At 37.3% G+C, this 19,911-nt stretch overlaps 1 protein-coding gene across 2 annotated transcripts in view; it reads right to left on the bottom strand.

Annotated features, from left to right (window-relative positions):
• LOC143207188 (netrin-1) overlaps positions 1-19,911 on the bottom strand; it is a 201,815-nt gene that overhangs the window by 39,585 nt on the left and 142,319 nt on the right. The window lies entirely within an intron of this gene.

Here is a 19,911-nt window from a genome sequence, read left to right as displayed (position 1 = left end):
AGTTGTACATCTTCAAAAATGCAAAATGAACAGTTTTCACGGCAGCTCCGAGCACGACCGGAAATGCGAATAAAGCGAAGCGCAAGAAAGAAACTTCGAGGTGACAATGAATTACGATGGTCAGTTGAGATAACCATACAACCTGGAGAACAGGAGTACGAGGTGACCATTTGCACTTCCGCGAAATGGATTAATCTTGAGGAGACTGCCGAAGGGACGAACAACCGGTTCACGCTTCTTCAACGTGCATACGTAGCAGGAGAATTTTAACCGTGTCCAAGCGGAAGAAGAATCGCGAGAAGCTACCGACAGCATCCTCGTATTAATGTCTTTTACAGTTTAAATAAATGGACTCCACTGATAGAAAAATGATTGTTCTATCAGTTTTCGTTTCGTTTTACGACCAAGAAAATGAAAGCCACACTTAAGTATTCTCCAACAAGTTCGGATAACAGTAACCTTAATGAACTACATTTGTGCTTTCATAAAAGCCAGTAGAAAATCGATATAGTTTTACGCCGAAGAAAATGAACGAACCTCTGTTGCATCTTGACAGCACAAAATAGCATAATGAACTTCGTTTGTGCTTTCATAAAGACCAGTAGAAAATCGATGTATGTAGTTTCACGACGAAGAAAATGAACGAACCTCTGTTCCATCTTGACAGCAGGAAATAACATAATGAATTTGATTTGTGCTTTCATAAAGACGAGTAAGAAAATCGATATAATTTTACGACGAAGAAAATGAAAGCCCCACTTAAGTGTCCTCCAACAAGTTCGGATATGCCCTATTGCACCTTGAAAGCACAAAATAACATAAATTAACTTAATTTGTGCTGTCATAACGACCAGCAAAAAATCGATATACTTGTACGACGAAAAAACTGAACGATGCTCTATTTCATCTCGACAGCACAAAACAGCATAATGAACTTCATTTGTGCTTTTATAAAGACCAGTAGAAAATCGTTATACATAGTTTTATGACGGAAAAAATGAAAGCGCCACTTAGGTGTCTTCTAACAAGTTCGGATACTCCCTATTTCATCTTGACAGCACAAATCAGCATAATGAACTTCATTTGTGCTTTCATAAAGACCGGTAGGAAACCGATACAGTTTTACGATGAAGAAAATGCCACCCCCCACTCAAGTGTTCCTCCAACAAGTTCGGATAAACGACGCCCCAGTGCACCGTGACGATACGAGCTGTCACGAGCGGAACGTGCAGCTTCTCTCGGGGTCGATCTCTAGGAAAAGTGGGCAGAGGGCGAAGTCGTGTCGGATATTTTTCTCGAGTGGCGTGCAGCAGCGTTGTGTTCGATCCTCTCAATTACCAAGGCGTTCGTTTAACGTTAACGTGCCGCGGCGCGGCGCTCAATGGATCGGCCGTAACGAGGCGTAACGCGAGTAAAATGTAAAACGACCTTGATTTACGGCCGGCGCGTACATATTTTCTTTATACTGGTGGGTGTCTCGCAGTCATGTTTATATTAGCCGGCGATAAGTGACACACGCCGGTATGCCCGGTCATTTCACAGGCGCGAACGTGAATTACGGTTCGTTCCCGACCCGTTGTGCTTCCTGGCCACGCTGTTTTATCCCGATATCGTTTCCCGGTCTGACCCTTGCGAAACGCGACCAGGTCCAGACAGTTTTGTATCGTGCATGCGAACGTGAAACCTGCGGCCGACGTTCCCGATGTTTCGTATCGAGATGAATTGTTCGATTAATCCGGGATTCGAAAGCCGGCCACTCGAGCAGTTCGCGCGTTACACGCGCGTGTCCCTTTTTTTGCTTTGATCCCTCTCGTCCCTTTGTTCGCGTGAGCATTTGTAGTCGCAGCCGGAACCATTCTCCATTTTCTTTTTTGTTTTCATTCGTACCAGATTGTGTAGATTTTGATGTATTGGGTTGGCGAGAATGTAAGTTCGGTATTTTAAGGTGAAATACAGAGAGACTAATTTTGTTATTCAAACAATGAACTGTAATGTACGAGGTATTTTCCCTTCTGTTCGATGATCTTTTGCCAAAGGGAATAAATGTGTAAATATTTTATTGATTAAAGTTCATCGCGCTTGAATCGAGAAATTCGGGTTCTTCATTTCACCTTTAAATACCGAAATTACTTTCTTGCCAACCCAATATTTGATGCTTAAGGAGATGTGTTTACATTTTTATTCATCGTTCTACTTGATTAACCCTTAGCACTCGAGTGGCGACTAAAGGCACCACTAAATATTGCTATATCAGTAATGTAAAATAATTGTTACGTTATTAAATTATAACATATCAAATAAATGACTACACACTTGAGTATTGCAAGAGTAAATTGCATCAGTTTAATATGCATAAAATGAAAAAAATCAAATAGAATGGAAATATGTATGTACTCTAAAATTGTGTGTTAAAATAGTTCCGAGTGCAAAGGGTTAATTTATCTTACTCGGTAGCATATAAAAATTTGCACTGATCATTCCCGTCACATCATTTACACGCGCGTATCCCTCTCGTCCCTTTGTTCGCGTGAGCATTTGTATAGACGCAGTCGGAACCATTCTCCATTTTCTTTTTATTCGTTCGTACCAGACTGTAGAATTTTGTATTTTTGAAGTTTTTACACTCTCGTCAATTTTTGTTTATCGTTTTATTAATTAATTTACCTTGCCCCGTGGGATATAAAATTTGCATTGATCATTCCCGTCACATCATTTACGCAGCAACACGAACCAGCGGGGGAAGGGCTAATTTTCATTGAGAAATAATATTTGCGATTTAAAGCAGCTGCTCCACATATAATTTATTGGACCATCTACGATCGGAAACAACCTTATTCGCAAGCGGTTCAGGTATACCGAAGGAATTCCACCATTTATCCGCCATTGGCCGTTTCAAATACCTGTTCCAGCAGCCCTAAAGCGAGACCAAGTATATAAAATGCGCAAAGAATGTCGTTTATTTATGAATATATTATTAGACGCGTGTAGCATATTCTTGCGAGGGAAGCAACTGTTTCAGAGCATGATCAAACGCGTATCAACAACACCAATCGGCGATGTAATAAATTAGAAGCGCGACGCTAGAGTATAATTATAATTAACCCTTTAGCTGCGAGTACCGGAAAATAAGTACAGTGACTCGGAATAATATTCGGACGCTCTAAGAAAGACGATAACGTTATTGTACTATACGAAAAGTAAATAAAAATAGTAAAAGTTGCATTTTACAACTTTTTTTATGCGGGCCTATATTGAAAATTTTAAAAATACGTTTTGTAGATCTGTGTGAATTAACCATATTCTAAAAATTTCGTCAAAATCGGTCGACGTTGCAATGAGCTACAAACGTTTAGAGATGGAAAAAATTGCAGATTTTCACGATTTCCGGTCTGTATATCTAAGAATTCTTACATCTTTCAATGCCTGTTCTTGTTTCCCGGATCAACCGATTTCGATGAAATTTTCATAGTGCATATAACCCACACAGATCTACAAAACATATTTTTCAAAATTTCAATATAGGCCCTAATAAAAAAGTTGTAAAATACAACATTTAGTATTTCCACTACAATTCCGGTCAAATGCAATTTTTGAAAAAATTTCTTTTCACATCCTGTAGTAAACTAATTGCTCTACCTTTCCAAAAAAGTTCAAATCGCATAGTCCAATATTTGAAAAGTTATGATGTTTTTAAGAGTGTCCGAATATTAGTGGGAGTCACTGTATTTTCACTATCGCTGCGATTTCTATTTCTGCGAGAGTGACATGACGTGTCCTGGCATGTTTAACGATCGTCTTCTTGTTTATTATTTGTTGCTTCTCGGAAATGGATTCGCAAAGTCACTTTTCATCAGCGAACATAACTTTTCGACGTTTGTCCACCGATCGACGCACTGAAAATTTCATTATGATTCCGCGGACGGCGTGGATCTCGGTTGCGATCATCGCGATTACAGCCGTTTAACGCGTCAGGAAAGCAAAAGAGGAGAAGTCGATGGCGCTGCTAACGCCATAAATTCAACTTACCAGGCTAGTCTCACAAAAGTATGTACACGTATTTATATCCGTGTGCCTACGTGAAATTGTTAAGGCGCCTTAAGCCGATTACCGGGGAGGGTCAAGTTGATCTTGCTAGGTTTCATCCTCATCGTCCCCTTCGGTTTCCATCGTTTCTTTTAAACGTTAAAACAGTTATGGTTCATTAGCGAGTCGAGTGCGTCAACAAACTTACAAAAGGGCCTTCGAGAATTAAGCCGAGCGATGCTCGAAATATCGATACCGACAGCGTTGAAGGGTTAAGCTGAAGAGCAGCCTCCTTTTCCAATTCATTCTGTCCCCAATACCGCCGTGTACAGTTCTGACGTTTATTTTTCGTACGTTTGCATATAAAATACAGATCTGTGTTACGAAAAAGAAAACCCACCTTTCCTGCGGATGCTCACAGTGTTATTTGTTCATTTCAACAGAACTCATTCATCGTTAAATTATTTTTAGCTGCGACGGGACTACAAGACTCATAAATGTTTTCTGCAAAAACTGAATACGTATACAGGATGTCCCAAAAACGTTGTACTTCCGTGAAAGGGGCGGTTCCTGAGGCGATTTATGCCTATAATTATGAAAGTGGACTAATTGTAAGTCATATATTTCTTCTGTCGAGATATTCAGATGAATTCCATATAATGTTTTGAAGCAACAGTATCGTAAAAATTACACTGAATTACTTTAGTTTAAAAGAATGTGATGCGAAATGACTGATAAACCCATTTTTTCTAAATTTTGAAACATCTCCTAGTTTAGTCGTTAATTGCGGTTAATGATTAAATACTTATAAATCGTTAAAATTGTGGTTAAGGATTCAATACTTATTAATCTAAGTTAATTGGGAATAGCGGTTAAATTTCTACTTCAGTCATTAATTGCGATTAACGATTACAATTCCTTTATTAATGATTGACTGCTGAAACTTCGAAATGAAATACGGAATCAAAACTGTATGAATACTGAAAAAAATGTAAACCGAGTTTTTGTTGAGATATATGTATTTCTATCTCTCCCTCCTTATTACAATTTATGGATAGACCGTATGGCGATTAACTTCATTAATCGATTGAATCAATCGCCGATTTTTCGATGATTTATTCTTTTAATCAACGGTTGACGATTAACTTCGTCAATCAATTGAATCAATCGCCGATTTTTCAATGATTACTTTTTAAATCGTACACATTAATCGATCAAGCTTGATTAAAATTTTAATCGATTAATGCCCAACTCTGTTTGAAGCAACTTTCACCTTTGCGAAAATGTTCTGCGCGGCTTCGTTCAGGAGTTATCAACGAAAAACAGTGACCAATCAGAGCACAGGTCCTGCTGAGCGTGGCGTTGGCATTGGCTGAGCAGAAATTGGTCTCCAGTAGCCATACTTTGATGGGTCCTCGTTTTTCTTTGATAACTCCTTAAGAAAGCCGCATAGAAGATTTACGTAAAGGAAGAAGCTACTTCAAATCACCTCAGGAATCACTCCATCTAAGGAGTACAATATTTTTGTTGTACTGTTCTATTGCTCAACCTACTGAAATTCGAGTTGTTTACGAATAAAAGGATAAATGGCCGTGATGCTATTAGGAATATTCAGAGATGATATCATGCGAGCAGAGAGGATACACAACGTGGATAGGAGAGTAGTATTAATAGCTGGTAGAATTTGCTTACTGAAAAAGCAGGTAAATCGTCACATGCTCCCTCGATTCTTATAGGAAGGAAGGAAGGCAGGATAAATCTGGCAACGAATTTGCATACTGAAATCGCCCACTTGTTTTTGCTCTCAGCAGGTAGCACGTGGGTCGTTTGATGGTTACTCCACTACCTACGTCCTTCTTCAGCCTCCTAACATCACAGCACCCTTCCTTTCGACAAACTGCCGTGTATCAACAACATCCGGTCCCAGATTTGGTTTCCCTCGGCCGCGGATGGTAACGAGAATACGCTTCAACGAAGAATTTCGACGATATGCAAGTCTTCGAACTTACTTCAAATTATTCTTAATTTTCTTCAAGTGCAAGTGCGGTAGATTATTTGCGCAAAACGATCTGTTTGAATTCGCAAAATTAACGTGGTGAACGTCGAATCTTTAAACGCGTTTTTCTCGAAACCACTTTTTTCGAAAAGTTCGACGCGATATTTCAAGTATGACTAATTGACTTGAAATTTCAAGAGAATATTAAGCAGATACACTCTGTTGCCGCACGAATAAAAAATTCTTCCTTATCTTTATTGTACTGAAGACCGGAAATATTGAAGAAATTGGTCATTCGACTTCGAAATTTTGTAAAGAATGAAGATTTTCGATTTATTTTGGTTCGGACCACACCTACATTTACACTGATTAATAAACAAAAATTAGAGCAAGCAATCGTCGAACAATTTTTCTTTTTATCGTACTGAAGACCGTAAATAATGAAAAAATTGGTCAATCGACTTAAAAATGCCGGTATTTTGTAAATAATGAATATTTAACATTTATTTCGGTTCGGACCACGCCTACATTTACACTGATTAATAAACAACTAGAGCAAGCAATCCTCGAAAAATTTTTCTTATCTTTATCGTACTGAAGACCGAAAATATTGAAGAAATTGGTCAATCGACTTAAAAATGCCGGTATTTTGTAAATAATGAATATTTGTAATTTATTTTGGTCCGGCCCACATACACTTGTACTAATGAATAAACAACTAGAGCAAGAAATTCTCGAGAAGTGTAACGAAGAAAATGCAGTGCCGTCGATAAATCCGGATAAATTACGCGTAAGATCATGGATTTTTATGCTCTCTATATTTTGATTTCCGAACGAAAGCTGCCAGAACGCGGCGTGATATTGCGGTAATAAAAACGGAGGTTCGTAAATTTCAAGCGTCCGCGAGACCGAAGCACTTGAACGGCCGAAACACACGATGCCGAGAGTAATAAATGGATCGTGAAGAAAGATAGTCAATTAAATCGAGAACAACGATCGGTACATGCGGCACGTGGATGCCAGCCAATTTATTAATCGGATTATCAGGCTGATTTCCCTCGAGTAAACCTGGGTGCGGGTTGCTCGATAATGTCGATCCATCGAAGCCCGAACAGTTCCCCTCTCTGTAGCCAGCCATCCTCCCAAAACCACCCTTTGAAAAGAAATTCTCGTCGCCGTTTGCTGGAAAGGATTCCCTGTTTTCCTTTCCCTCTGTTCTCGCACGCGAGAGAAAGGGAAACATTACCTATGCAAAACTCCTAGTATATTTTGGCCGGCGTTTCATCGAAAAACCGTGTTTGAAATCGTCAGGATCAAGCCAGGCTCTCAAAGGGGATCTGTTCAATCTCAGGATTCGGATGAAAGCTGGCGCTGTTCCTCCTTTAATAGGACGAAGAACGGAAAGTCAAGTTCGTTTCATGGAAACGATCAAACGCGAGCATCCGCGAAACGCTTTCGTGCCTCGAGATCAAAATAATGCTGTCAGAGAGGTTTCCCAATCTAACACAATATTGAATTTTATCATGCAAATTAGCTTTATCATCATAAAAGAAAATTAAAATTACGTATTTAAAATCATTACGCATCTGACATATCGTTCATCCATGAGAAAAGGGTAATAACAAATGTATTAGGTTGGAAAGAAAGTTCTTGCGGTTTTTATTATAAAATCAAAATAACAAAAACCGTAAGAACTTTCTTTCCGACCTAATATAAATTGTGGTGTACTTTATAACTAGACGGCGGATCTTTAAGCAAAACAAAAATTTCTTACCTGAATTGCAACAAACTGGAGTGAAATAGAAATTTATTTCCTTGCCTACAATGTTTAGTAGATTAAAAATAATTTAAAGGTTTAAAATATTTTTGTTATTTTAAATTAAACCTACTCATTTTTGTTATAAATGCATAAAATCCGCAGTAATTTATAATTAATGAACATGACAATTAACCCAGTATCTAAATAACAACAAATTATTTTACATTTCCAAGTTGGTGATACACCATAAAAAAATTGGCTATTTTAGGCAACCAACTTTTTTTCACTTATTTCACTTTTCTTATAAGTGAACGAATATGTGACCCTTCGATACTTATGTACTTTATTTATAATCTCACATTTTGAGAATGTTTCTGATCGTCAATTTCACGCCGCGTCACTTCAATTAATTAAAAACATTTTTCGACGATTTCTTCATTTTTAATCAACGATTGACGATTAACTTCATCAATCGATAGCATCAATCGCCGATTTTTTGATGATTTCTTCTTTTAATCAACGATTGACGATTAACTTCATCAATCGATAGCATCAATCGCCGATTTTTCGATGATTTCTTCTTTCAATCAACGGTTGACGATTAACTTCATCAATCGATTGAATCAATCGTCGATTTTCCGACGATTTCTTTTTTTAATCGTACACATTGATCAATCAATCATGATTAAAATTTTTATCGATTAATGCCCAACTATGGTGTGGACTATAGTATGTAGTAGCCTTTGTCTATACGTATAGTTCTACGCAATCAAATTTTGCAAGAACTTTAACAGCTTATATCTCAATAACTATTTCTTTGCGACAAGCGGCTTCTTTCAAACCTTTTCTCTTCTGAATGAGTGGAAGGTGTTGATGTAAGAAACAATTTTAACAACAATTTCCTTCATTATAAACAAGTTTGCGGCAAGTTTCTCTTACAAATGTCCACCGATCCAGAGGTGTGGATTCACCCCTAGAACGGGCGACCATTACTTTTTATACGCCCTGTACACACAGAAAAATGAATGATAAGAGGTCTATGCACCGCAAGTCGGGCATTATGGTTATACAAACGAACACTCTGCGTGTTCAATGAATCGGAAAGGGATAATTAAGATGTAATACCGATAAATGGAGTGTAACCCGTTGTTAAATTTCTTCAAATACATTTTACCTAGCAATTTCGACGTGATTAACTTTTGTGTTTTAGCCGAGGAATATTTGAAATGTTTGAGATATTAGATATCGTATTAACTGAATCATTTCCTTGTAGAAAACTGAAGAAATAAAAACTGCATGTAATATACAACATAGATCATCTGGCGGCTTTTTTCGAGTAACTTTCTTTCGAAGTTCTAAACCGGTTTGTTTAACTAAGTATTACGACACACGGTTGCCTTTCATCCCGATTCTCCTTTTCGATCGATAAAAAAAGCAGGACTCATTCAAATAGCCAATCTGTCAGAGTATGTATTATTTCGTCTGTATAATTTCGGACGTAACGAATATTGAATGGAGCAATCACCATAACTTTTCGACCAAATTGCTTTTTTATTTCCGAAAGCCGTCACCGGAGAATGATTGAACGATGTCAATAATGGCCGGTCAACTTCGTCGAGATGATGGAAAAATAATATCCCATCCGATGGTAGGTTTCCTAGGGGATGCTGTCTTAATATCCAAGGGGTAACAATTCTGGCCGGCGATTCTAACAGCAGTCGGAGAACTGTCGATGAACCACTCTCTCTTCTAATAAATCAGTTTTACTTACAAAAGACCGAAGAGCTAATATTAAAATCAACTTTAATACATTTCCTTTCGAAACTAGATACTAGACAGCAAATCTTTAAGCAAAATAAAAGTGAAACTTCTTGCGGTCTAGTAATGTTTAGAAGTAAATTAAGATTGGAAATGGTAAATAATCCTAATGAAGCGACAACAAGATCAGGAACAACTTTCGATGCAGTATTTGCAAGACATTTAGACAAAATTGAATCAAGAATATTCATATCATATTTTAGCTATCGCAAGCCAACTGTTTCAATGATAGAATCATAGAAAATCATAGAACATAGAAAAAATAATGAACGATCAAAATTTGCGACGCAAACAAGGGGAGTGTATGGGAAATGCTATGAACTATGTCTCTTTCTTTCCCATATGCTCTCCTTCGTTGCGTCGCAAATTTTGATCGTTCATTATTTTTTTATAAAATAATGCTGATTGTTTCGGTAGTTCCCATAATGCGCAAGACAAGGAGGGACGAACTGTGCGACAAGGACAGACATACATAACATACCACTTCTCCAAAATTTGTTAATATTTAACAATTTAAGCATCAAACCTGCATAAAACTGAAATGGGAATGTAGCCATGGCTTCATTTTACATTCTACAATCTTAAAAGTTCACCAATGAAGTTTTTTTAAAGTTAGTAAATTAATTATGAAAATATTACTTGTCAAACTATTCGAGGTTATTCGCGAAATTTCCGTAACGCTAGAAAATTGTAGCCCCCTCTGCAAAGAAGTTCCACTTCAAAAATTTTCCAACTCAATTATAACAAACTGGAGTGAAAAAGAGATTAATTTTCTTCCTTAATGTGATCAACAGATTGAAAATAATATAACAATCTTGTTAAATTCTAATAATTCTCTTCACAAATGCATAAAATCCGCAGTCTGGTAAGAGTACATTTTCATAAACGAGATGAATTCATACAAGAAATTTGATCTGCGAGAAAATGGATCCTGAGCTAACCTAATTTTTTCGTTTTCCATATTCGAACCGGGTAAATGAGTCTATTGAAGCAGATTAGTTTTCTGACTGGCGGACGACAATGCAAAAGGGACTCCATAGAAATATCGAAAATTACGAGGAGGGTCGTCTATAAGGGAGACATGTTTCGCATTCGTCGTTTCTAACGGGACCAAGTTGCGCCTCTTCTGTCGGGTTTAAGTCGGGCTTACCGGTGGTATGGACGTGGAGAACCTTCAAATCCTATTCGAGACACGCTCGCGGAACAGTTGATGTATTCGCGTCACGACGAGACCGGCAGCTCCTTTGGATTCGGTTCGCCTTGCGTTTCTAACCCCCGTAATCAGCCCTGCGCCGTGGAAATTCTGATTCATAATTCACGCTGCTTCTTTCTCTCCTTTGTCCCTCTGTTTTTCCCTCTATTCTCGCTCGGGACTGTGCGTGCATGTCAGCAAATTGTTATCCGATTCGCGCACGTACGAGGTGTGATCAAAAAAGAAAACCGTACACTGTCAGTTTCCTCGCGTCGCACAGTGGCGAGTTCCGAAATCGTAGCCAAAAGTAACAAATTTTTTTCCCGTAGTTTAAACATCTGTCTAGTAGTACTTTATTTACAAAATGTCACATAATTTAATACGTGCTTCTGTCGGTTTCTAACACTAAAATCTTACGTTTTTCGCTATCTGAAGTCATTACTACCAAATATTTGTGGAAATCAAATAATTTTTCCACATATCCGTCCGCTATTTTGTTTTTGGTAATTTTGACATCCGGTTCATATTCCACGGCACAAGAAACATGGAAATACTAATTTTCAAGAGAGTCTAATAATTTTTTGTACATCGCATAAATTAAAGGAATAACGAGGGACAATGAGGAATAATAAGTAAAGTCATTGAGAATTACTCAATGACTTGAGAGAACTAATTATGCTTTCAAATTTTTTGTTTTATAATTATTGAGATTACAATGATGTTTTCATTAGAAATTATTAAATGAATTTCTTCATTCAAACACATATTATTGATCTATGAATGAAAAAAATAAATCTATATAAATTCAGGCTTGCAATTTTATGAAATGACGTCCAACATGTTATGCTCGGTACGGTTATTGCTAAAAAATCACGATCACGGCGTAAATGAAGTTAAAATCACGATCGTAATAATGATTCTTCTTAATTACGATAAGAGTTCGGCTTCTTTTTTATCTAACGTTGTACACACTCTGATAGAAAGTGAAATTCTTTCGGATTCTAGTTTGGGAAATATGTTCCCCTTGTGGCAGACAATGATCATTTATTTTCATAATATTAGAGACGAGAACAATCTCTCGGGGACTTTTGAAGCTGCTTCCTTTGACAGAGACAACGTCTGTTTTTCTTCGTACGAACAACTCGAATGGAAATGTGGGTCGTGAAAACCGTCAGGCGGCATGGCAGTCCTTTTCTTCTCGTAGAAAAATATTATGATACTTTATACTGTTACGCGTAATGCCACCGAAGCTAGATATTGAGAGCCGGAGCAATGCTAGTGGCTGTTTTGGTCGGATACATTAAACGCGCCGAAAATGGATACGAACGATAACAGCGGCCATTCAGCTGTTCAACCTCGCCTTTTACGTTTCGTCTTTATTCTTGGCGAGTCTGCACTACTTTCTTTTTATATTGCGTCATAAAGACGATCGTTATTGTTATCGCTATCATCGGGGTGACGTACTACTTGATATACACAGTCGGTTGGAGTTGATTCACGCGGAAATTTCGCTTTTGAAAGAGGTTAAATCATCAAATTTTTAAGGTTAAGTTTTAATTGTAAAACCTTGTTCATATTTATTCGAGGAATACCGAATAACATTGACTAAATTGTACCAAATTGCTCGAAAATGTACCAAACCTTGCCAGCATCCCCTGCCACAATAAAATTGTACATTACAATCCTTCACTTTATTTTCGCAGGATTGTATTAATCGTAACTTTAAATTGTCAAACCTTGTTCGTATGTGTTCGAGGAATAACATTGACTAAAATGTACCAAATTGCTCGAAAATGTACCAACCCTCGCCAGCAGCCCCCAGCATTATGTACAATGAAATTATACATTACTATCCTTCACTTAATTTTCGCAGGATTGCATGAATCGTAATTTTTAATTGTGGGACCTTGTTCGTATTTATTCGAGGAATATCGAATAACATTGACTAAAATGTGCCAAATTGCCCGAAAATGTACCAATCCTAGCCAGCATCCCCTGCCACAATAAAATTGTACATTACAATCCTTCATTTTATTTTCGCAAGATTGTATGAATCGTAATTTTTAATTGTCAAACCTTGTTCGTATTTGTTCGAGGAATAACATTGACTAAAACGTACAAACAGATCATTGAAACACTGTGTAGTTTCGTTGATACGATCGAATTGCTCGAAATTGTATCAACCCTCACCAGCATCCCCTGCCACGATACAATTTTACATTACAATTCTCCGCTTTATTTTCACAGAATTGTATAGCCGGCGATTCCACGAGCCGCAAAGCATGTTATGTCCCGCATAATCGGTCGAACAATGCTTGCGAACACCAGACCCTCGTCGTCTGAGAACGATATCCGCTCGACGCGTTATCATTCATCGATCATTAAATCCACCACTCTAGATTCGATCACGACTCGGCCGAATGGGTTGGAGTAGGTTCGCTCTTCTGTCCCCTTGTTTAATCGGTCAGGACAACCAGTCCAGTTGAAAATTTGCATGTAAGAGAGTCCACACTGCAAGGTGTGGGAGGGGTGTGCTTCTTGCAAGAACTGTTTTAGATCTGACCCCTTTCAATCTCAATACAATTTAGGGTTCGTGAGATCATAGATCTACGCCTATAATAAACTTAGTTAGCTGTGATTGTAGCCTATGATGGTCAGCCAATTTTTTGTAAAAACTCGTGTGTCCTCTTATCTATAAAATATATAATAACCCTTTGCAGTCGGTGCTATTTTAATTCGAAAATTAAACATTTTATGGACATGAAATTGATATAACACCTCATACAATAATTAAATGTGTAGTTGATTGGTAGACTGCAGCTTTTTATGCAAAATAAAAATAAAAATAAATAAAAAGCAGGAATAACATAAAAATTGTTTTCATCCCTTAACGACTTCGTTACATTAAAAGTAACATTATAACACTCTTGAATTTTTTAAATCTTTACTGTTTTATGTTTCGCCCAGTCAATTTCTTCATAAATGCTTTAGATACAAACAGATTTAATAATGCAAACAATAACGGTACATCAGTTCCGAGCGCTAAGGAATAAAAGACCAATCGACCAAAGATAATCGAAAAATTGAGAACAAACTTTTCATCGAGATGGGGGAAGGGTGAGGTGGGGGGCAGAATCTGAAGCAGCGCTTGTTAGACCCCGTTCTGTTTGTAATCTATAGTCATATAGAGCGGTCGCGTGTGTGCACGTGTGCATATCGGTGAGGATACCCACCTGTGGCGGGGGTTATATGCAGTAAGGACGGGTCTGGCCCATCTTATGTAAACACGCTCGCGTGAGGAGAGCCTTTTAGCTGATGCGGAGAGAGAGACCAGTGTAGACCCAAGGCACCGACGCATTATGCACTCGATTCTCTTTGCGGACTTGCACATCTTCGTGCGCACCTCGTTATATCCTCGGAATTCCCGCGTCTTTCTTCTTCCCTTTAGCCCAGATCGTACGCTCGCGATTTTTTCAGGAATGCGAAAACAATGCTTGTAACTCGGGAATGCTCCGCCAGCACCCTTATTAACATATTTTCGCTGGAGAAAATTCCACTCGTTCCTTTCACGCTGTTTCCTTTCTTCTGTCTCTGCACGCGGATACTCGCGCCCCGCGCCACGGAAAAAAGTCCCAGGAATGCTTGCGAAACATTAGGACGTTCCGGAGAGTATTATACATACGTCTTTCGGCACTTTCTCTCGGATTATTGTAGCTCCGTGAAATCGTAAATGAACACCACTCTTTTCTTATTTAACACTAGGTTTACGGGACCCGTCACAATGACGGGTTCTAATATTTTTAATTTGCGATTATTAGGATTGTAAAGATGCTTCCCTGAGGAATTATTTACCAAATTTATTTCTTTAGGTATATATTATTAGAAAAATAGCGAAAAATTTGGATGGACACATTCTTCTTATGTTTATAAAATAATGTGAAATAGTTATTTCGAAAGCTCCGTAAACCTAGTGTTAAGAAAGATTCTTCAGTAAACGGCGATCAATAGACTGCGGAACTTTATGCAAGATCAAAATTGTTTGCTTCAACTGCGACAAACAAGGGCCAAGTAAAAATTTCTTTCATTCTTTAATAATTTTCATAAGCTACAACTAATACATTCATGTTCTTAAATTGCTTAAATCTGTCCACTGCAACTGCAACTGCCCCCTTTTGAAATTAGAAGATGGCGTCCGGTTTGACACGAAATTCTAGCACCATAACTTATTCAGCAATTAAGTATAATATTGCAGGCAACGCAACTATGTTAATTCAGTGAAAGGAAATTCAAATTAGAGATCCGTACAAAAAATAGTATTACCGATCCCAGAATTGCAGAGTTTTTAGATAAATTGCTTCATTTTTGTTGCGGAACGAACTTTATCGGTGTTCGATTTGCATTCCTGCAAGGAAGAGAAAATGATCACGCGAGATTGATACAGTCTCTTTTAGCACTATGTCTTTCCCATTATCAACTCGGAGTTATTATGTGACACGCATCGACGATTACTGTCAATCTTTCACAAAACCGGCTACTACTTAGAGCGGCTTGATCATTCTAATACACTCTGCATGACACAGAAGGTCTGATGCCGTTTCAAGAGATCACATGTCGGATTTCAAAGCATTCCAACGGGTGCAAGCACATGCTCCTGCCAGTGAGGTGAGTTCTAATCGCACAATCAATGCCACCATTCATTTCTGTCGTAAATCGCGACTGAATTGCAAATTTTAATGTTGCCTGACTGATTTGATTGGTAATGACGTTCGGAAAAAAATGCTGAAATCGATGTCACTTTTAATTTTACGAGCTTGAACATTCACTTATTCAAAATAACATGACAGTATAATAAATAGAAAAATTTTTAAATGATAAGATGTACAATAATTTTGAAGTGTTACATAATTGTTCCGGGAAAATGTTATTGCATTCGGATTTACGAAAAATATTACTTTAACCATTAATCATTACAAATTAGTACACGAACTTGAACATTCAATTATTCAGAACAAAGAAGTTTCACTTCAATATAGGACAGTACAATAAATAGAAAACTTTTTAAATGATAAGATGTACAATAATTTTGAAGTGTTATTTTTTCGGAAAAATATTATTGCATTCGGATTTATGAAAAATGTTACTCTAACCCCATTAATCCTTATAATAGTACACGAACTTAAACATTCACTTATTCGAACCAAAATAGGACAGTATAATAAATAGAAAGCTTTTAAATGATAAGATGTGTGTACAATAATTTTGAAGTGTTATTTTTTCGGAAAAATATTATTGCATTCGGATTTATGAAAAATGTTACTCTAACCATTAATCCTTATAAAATAGTACACGAACTTAAACATTCACTTATTATTAAATTTTTAAATTATAAGATGTACAATAATTCTGAGGTGTTACATTATTTTTTCGGAAAAATATTATTGCATTCGGATTTATGAAGAATAAACAGAAATGCACAGATTAAAAGCGAACGGTTTTGCATACGCATTTTTGAATAAGTTCCCAATGGAATGTTAAACAGCACGAGAACTGGAAGCAATAAAATTTGGAATTCTTTCGGATGTAGTAGGTGGTAGTTTACTGTTCGCATATTTTTCATATCTTATCTTTGTCAAATGCAGGCCACGCTGAACTAAACGGCGCTAAGCAGTCCTGCGACATGTTACGCGACGGGTTTCTCAGTGCAATATCTAAATAACTTGGACTGTTACGGACATTTAACTTTCTTGATTAGGTATAACCAATCAGAGCTCGCTAACCCCGCTAAAATTGTAATTTTAAAACTTCGAGAATTTACATATGATAAATCGCGATAATTATTCTAATATCGATGAACGTGTATGGAACGTTACGCACCACTAATTAAGGGTACAGTTGACTCGGAATGTAAATTACCGATTCCACCGAACTAATTGCAAAAGTCGGCCTGCAAAGGCGAGTGCATAAATAACACGTGCAAATGATTTCGAACGAAAATCCAGGGAGCTTGTAGAAATTTAATCTTATCATTATTAGAAATTCGAAGCCGTATTCGCAGCTAAATTTATTAAAATGGTTCAGCAATTTTTTATAAAAATTACAACACTACCCTTTTTCTTGCATATGCATATTTGACATGATTGATTGATACAGATAGATTAAACGCAGTAACCTGTCAAGATCTAATTCAGTGTTTTATGACTTGTCGTGTCTCGCTAAATATTGAATTAATCTCAGAACGATATAAATGCATGCAGTATTTCGTAGTTTTTTTCATGTTTAAATGTCACAATCTGTAGCACAATAATTCCATACATTTCGTAATGTCCGGTGGAAACTGATGTACAAAAATTGACCAAGTTTCCCATGAAAGTCGGCCACGACATTCTCACACATGTTATTACAAAGGGGAGTCCAAGCACTGATTATCTTACCGGACTTGGACAACTTAATACGTACATGTCGCTAGCCTGATTAAAATTTGGAGACCTGAGTATATAGCAGAGAAAGAATCACACGATTCTAAAATGAAGAAGATATTCGATCAAATCGAGAATCAAGAGTAGTGCTAATGTTTTAGACGTGCAAATACTATTGAAGGGATTCAAGCCGTATTTAACCCTTCAGTGCGCGGGCGAGGAGAACTCCCATCAATGCACGGATAGGGTCCACAGAATACTACCTCGTGTTTATAATTTTTACCACGCTTATATTAACTTGCCGTGTTGTTGTATGCGTCAAATCTTGTAATCCAATTCTAAACCTCTTCTCATAGTCCAATCTTGCTGAAATTTTGTATACACACTTGCTTCCGATGACATATAAAAGTAGGAAATAAAATATGTAAAAAAAACTGTTTAAAAACCACGCTTATATTAAAATGCACTAAAAAGGAGAAAATAATTTTCTTCCTGGTTCTCCATAAAATACTGAATCCAGTTAAATGATTAATAATATTTTTCCCCAAAATTTTAAGCAATTAGTTCAAAATTTCTTCTGTTGTATAAATTAGTGTCGGAATAGATAGCAAAATTTAATATAAATTTAAATAAAATCATGACATTAGTAACTACAAATAAATACGTGGAGCGACCACGAAGATTACGTCAATATAGTTTAGCGCTCCACGCTTTTATTTTTATAGTGGAGATTTTTCTCCACTATATTTTTCGACTCCAGTATACATTATAAAATATAAATAAATTTAATCTTGTTATTTTTATAGAGTACTATACACACATCAGTCTTGATGGTCGGTAGGTTTAATGTTAATTTTCGACATAGAATAGCTTCGACTGCAAAGGGTGAATTTTGGATTGATCGATACGGAAGATTTGTTTGCAGAATAATTCGCGTACACGAAATAATATGCGTACACGAAATATTTGCGATGCAACTTCTTTGAGCCAGCTGGGACGAACAGTCGGAGAGAATGGAACGATAGAACAGATTGCCCAAGGCTGCGTTTACGTTTGACATTTATCGGAAACGACATTTGCGTTTCCATATACATATACGGTTTTTTTTTTTGTCGCGCCGAAGAGGTTAAGCTCCCCGTTACTCAAGAAGTAAGTCGCGAACAAATTGGAGATCCGAGAGTAATGGGACATCGTCTGGAAAATGATCGGAGACATGTGCGGCGGCGGCGGTGAAAGTGCATCGGAGGATACATCCCGTACTTAAGTTCGGCTTTTTGTCAACGTCGTCGTGTTTCAGTCGAAAGCTGATTGTACTCCGCTTGCAAACGCTTAGAACACGGATTAAAGGGTTTTATTTCCATTCGCAGCTGTCAATTTTATCGTCGGACAATTTGTGACATCAAAAATCGTTCGGATAAAACTGTTCCAAAATTTTTTGTACTTATTTGGCCGTGTTTTAGAACCTCAACAAGTTTTAGAATATCTCCTTTCGAAACTGCAGCAAATATTTTCCTGGATAACGGATAAATAATCACAGACGCGATGCATTTAGTTTTAGATTTGTTCTTTATGGGTTAAAAATAAATATGGAAATAAATTGAAAATTCAGTAAATCCTTGATCTAAGAAAACGGAAACCGTAGGATCTACGAAAAACGGAAATCCCCTCCTCCGATACGTTGTCGGATATATTTGTGTGAACCACTACTAATCCAATTACAAAACGTCTTTATTTTTACTAGCGTAATCCTTTTCTTCTACATTCGGCGCAGTCGGCAAGGTCACAAGAAATAGTAGATCTACATGATGTAAGAAACAGCCAGCGCGTACCCGAGGCTCTAAAATAAATAATATTCAATTACCGTTAGTTTGTGGTTGAGTGAAATACAATTGCTCGGCTGATTAGGAAGCTAAAAACGTTATCGCGAAACTAATGGTTTCTGTGCCTCGTGAATGGATCGCGTGAAATCGTAAATTTGCATAAACTTCCGCAGCCCAATTATCGCCGCCATCAGCGCTAGGAATGCGATCCAGGTATAAAAGAACCAATCATTTATTCCGTCGAACTGAAGTACATCGAGACATGATCGATAATCAATATCGCTTGAACACAAAGTATCAAACAGGTTTGAAATTCATCGATCTTTATCGGGGTTGTCATTTATATGCGCGCGGGGTCAATCATGATTGTCAATCACATTTACGGACAATCTTGAGTAATGATATGCGATCAGCAGCGTGTGATGGACATTGAAATACGAACGCGACGTACAATCACGGGAACGTGATAAAACGTACAAATAGTTTATAATCTAAAGCATTTCACGCTTTCATAGAAACTTCACTTTTCACTTGCTCAGTCGTAATGCTTTACTAACAAGGGTGTTCTAGAATTTGTGGCAGCAGACGAAACGAGGTAATTCTACCTGTGGAAAGTAGGTTAAAAACGTAGAATAAAATCTCTGGCCAAATGCAACCTCGTTTTTGAGAAAATCGTGAACCGTGTCGAGTAGCTTGTTAGCGACAAGGGGGCACTTCATATGTGAAGGTAAGTAACATGTGTAGAATCAAATTAGCATTTCTACCCATATGAATTTTCATACTTACAATTAGTTTACTGGAGAACGATGAAAGTCCATTCTACATCCTTCTTCTCTTTCTTCGAACATTTTCGAGTATCATATTTTAACCACCAATTAGTAAGAAAA

The sequence above is a fragment of the Lasioglossum baleicum genome, chromosome 3, assembly GCF_051020765.1.
Source record: "Lasioglossum baleicum chromosome 3, iyLasBale1, whole genome shotgun sequence".
Taxonomy (NCBI): domain Eukaryota; kingdom Metazoa; phylum Arthropoda; class Insecta; order Hymenoptera; family Halictidae; genus Lasioglossum; species Lasioglossum baleicum.
The sequence above is the reverse complement of the archived record's forward strand: the minus strand, read 5'-3'. Positions and strand labels throughout refer to the sequence as shown.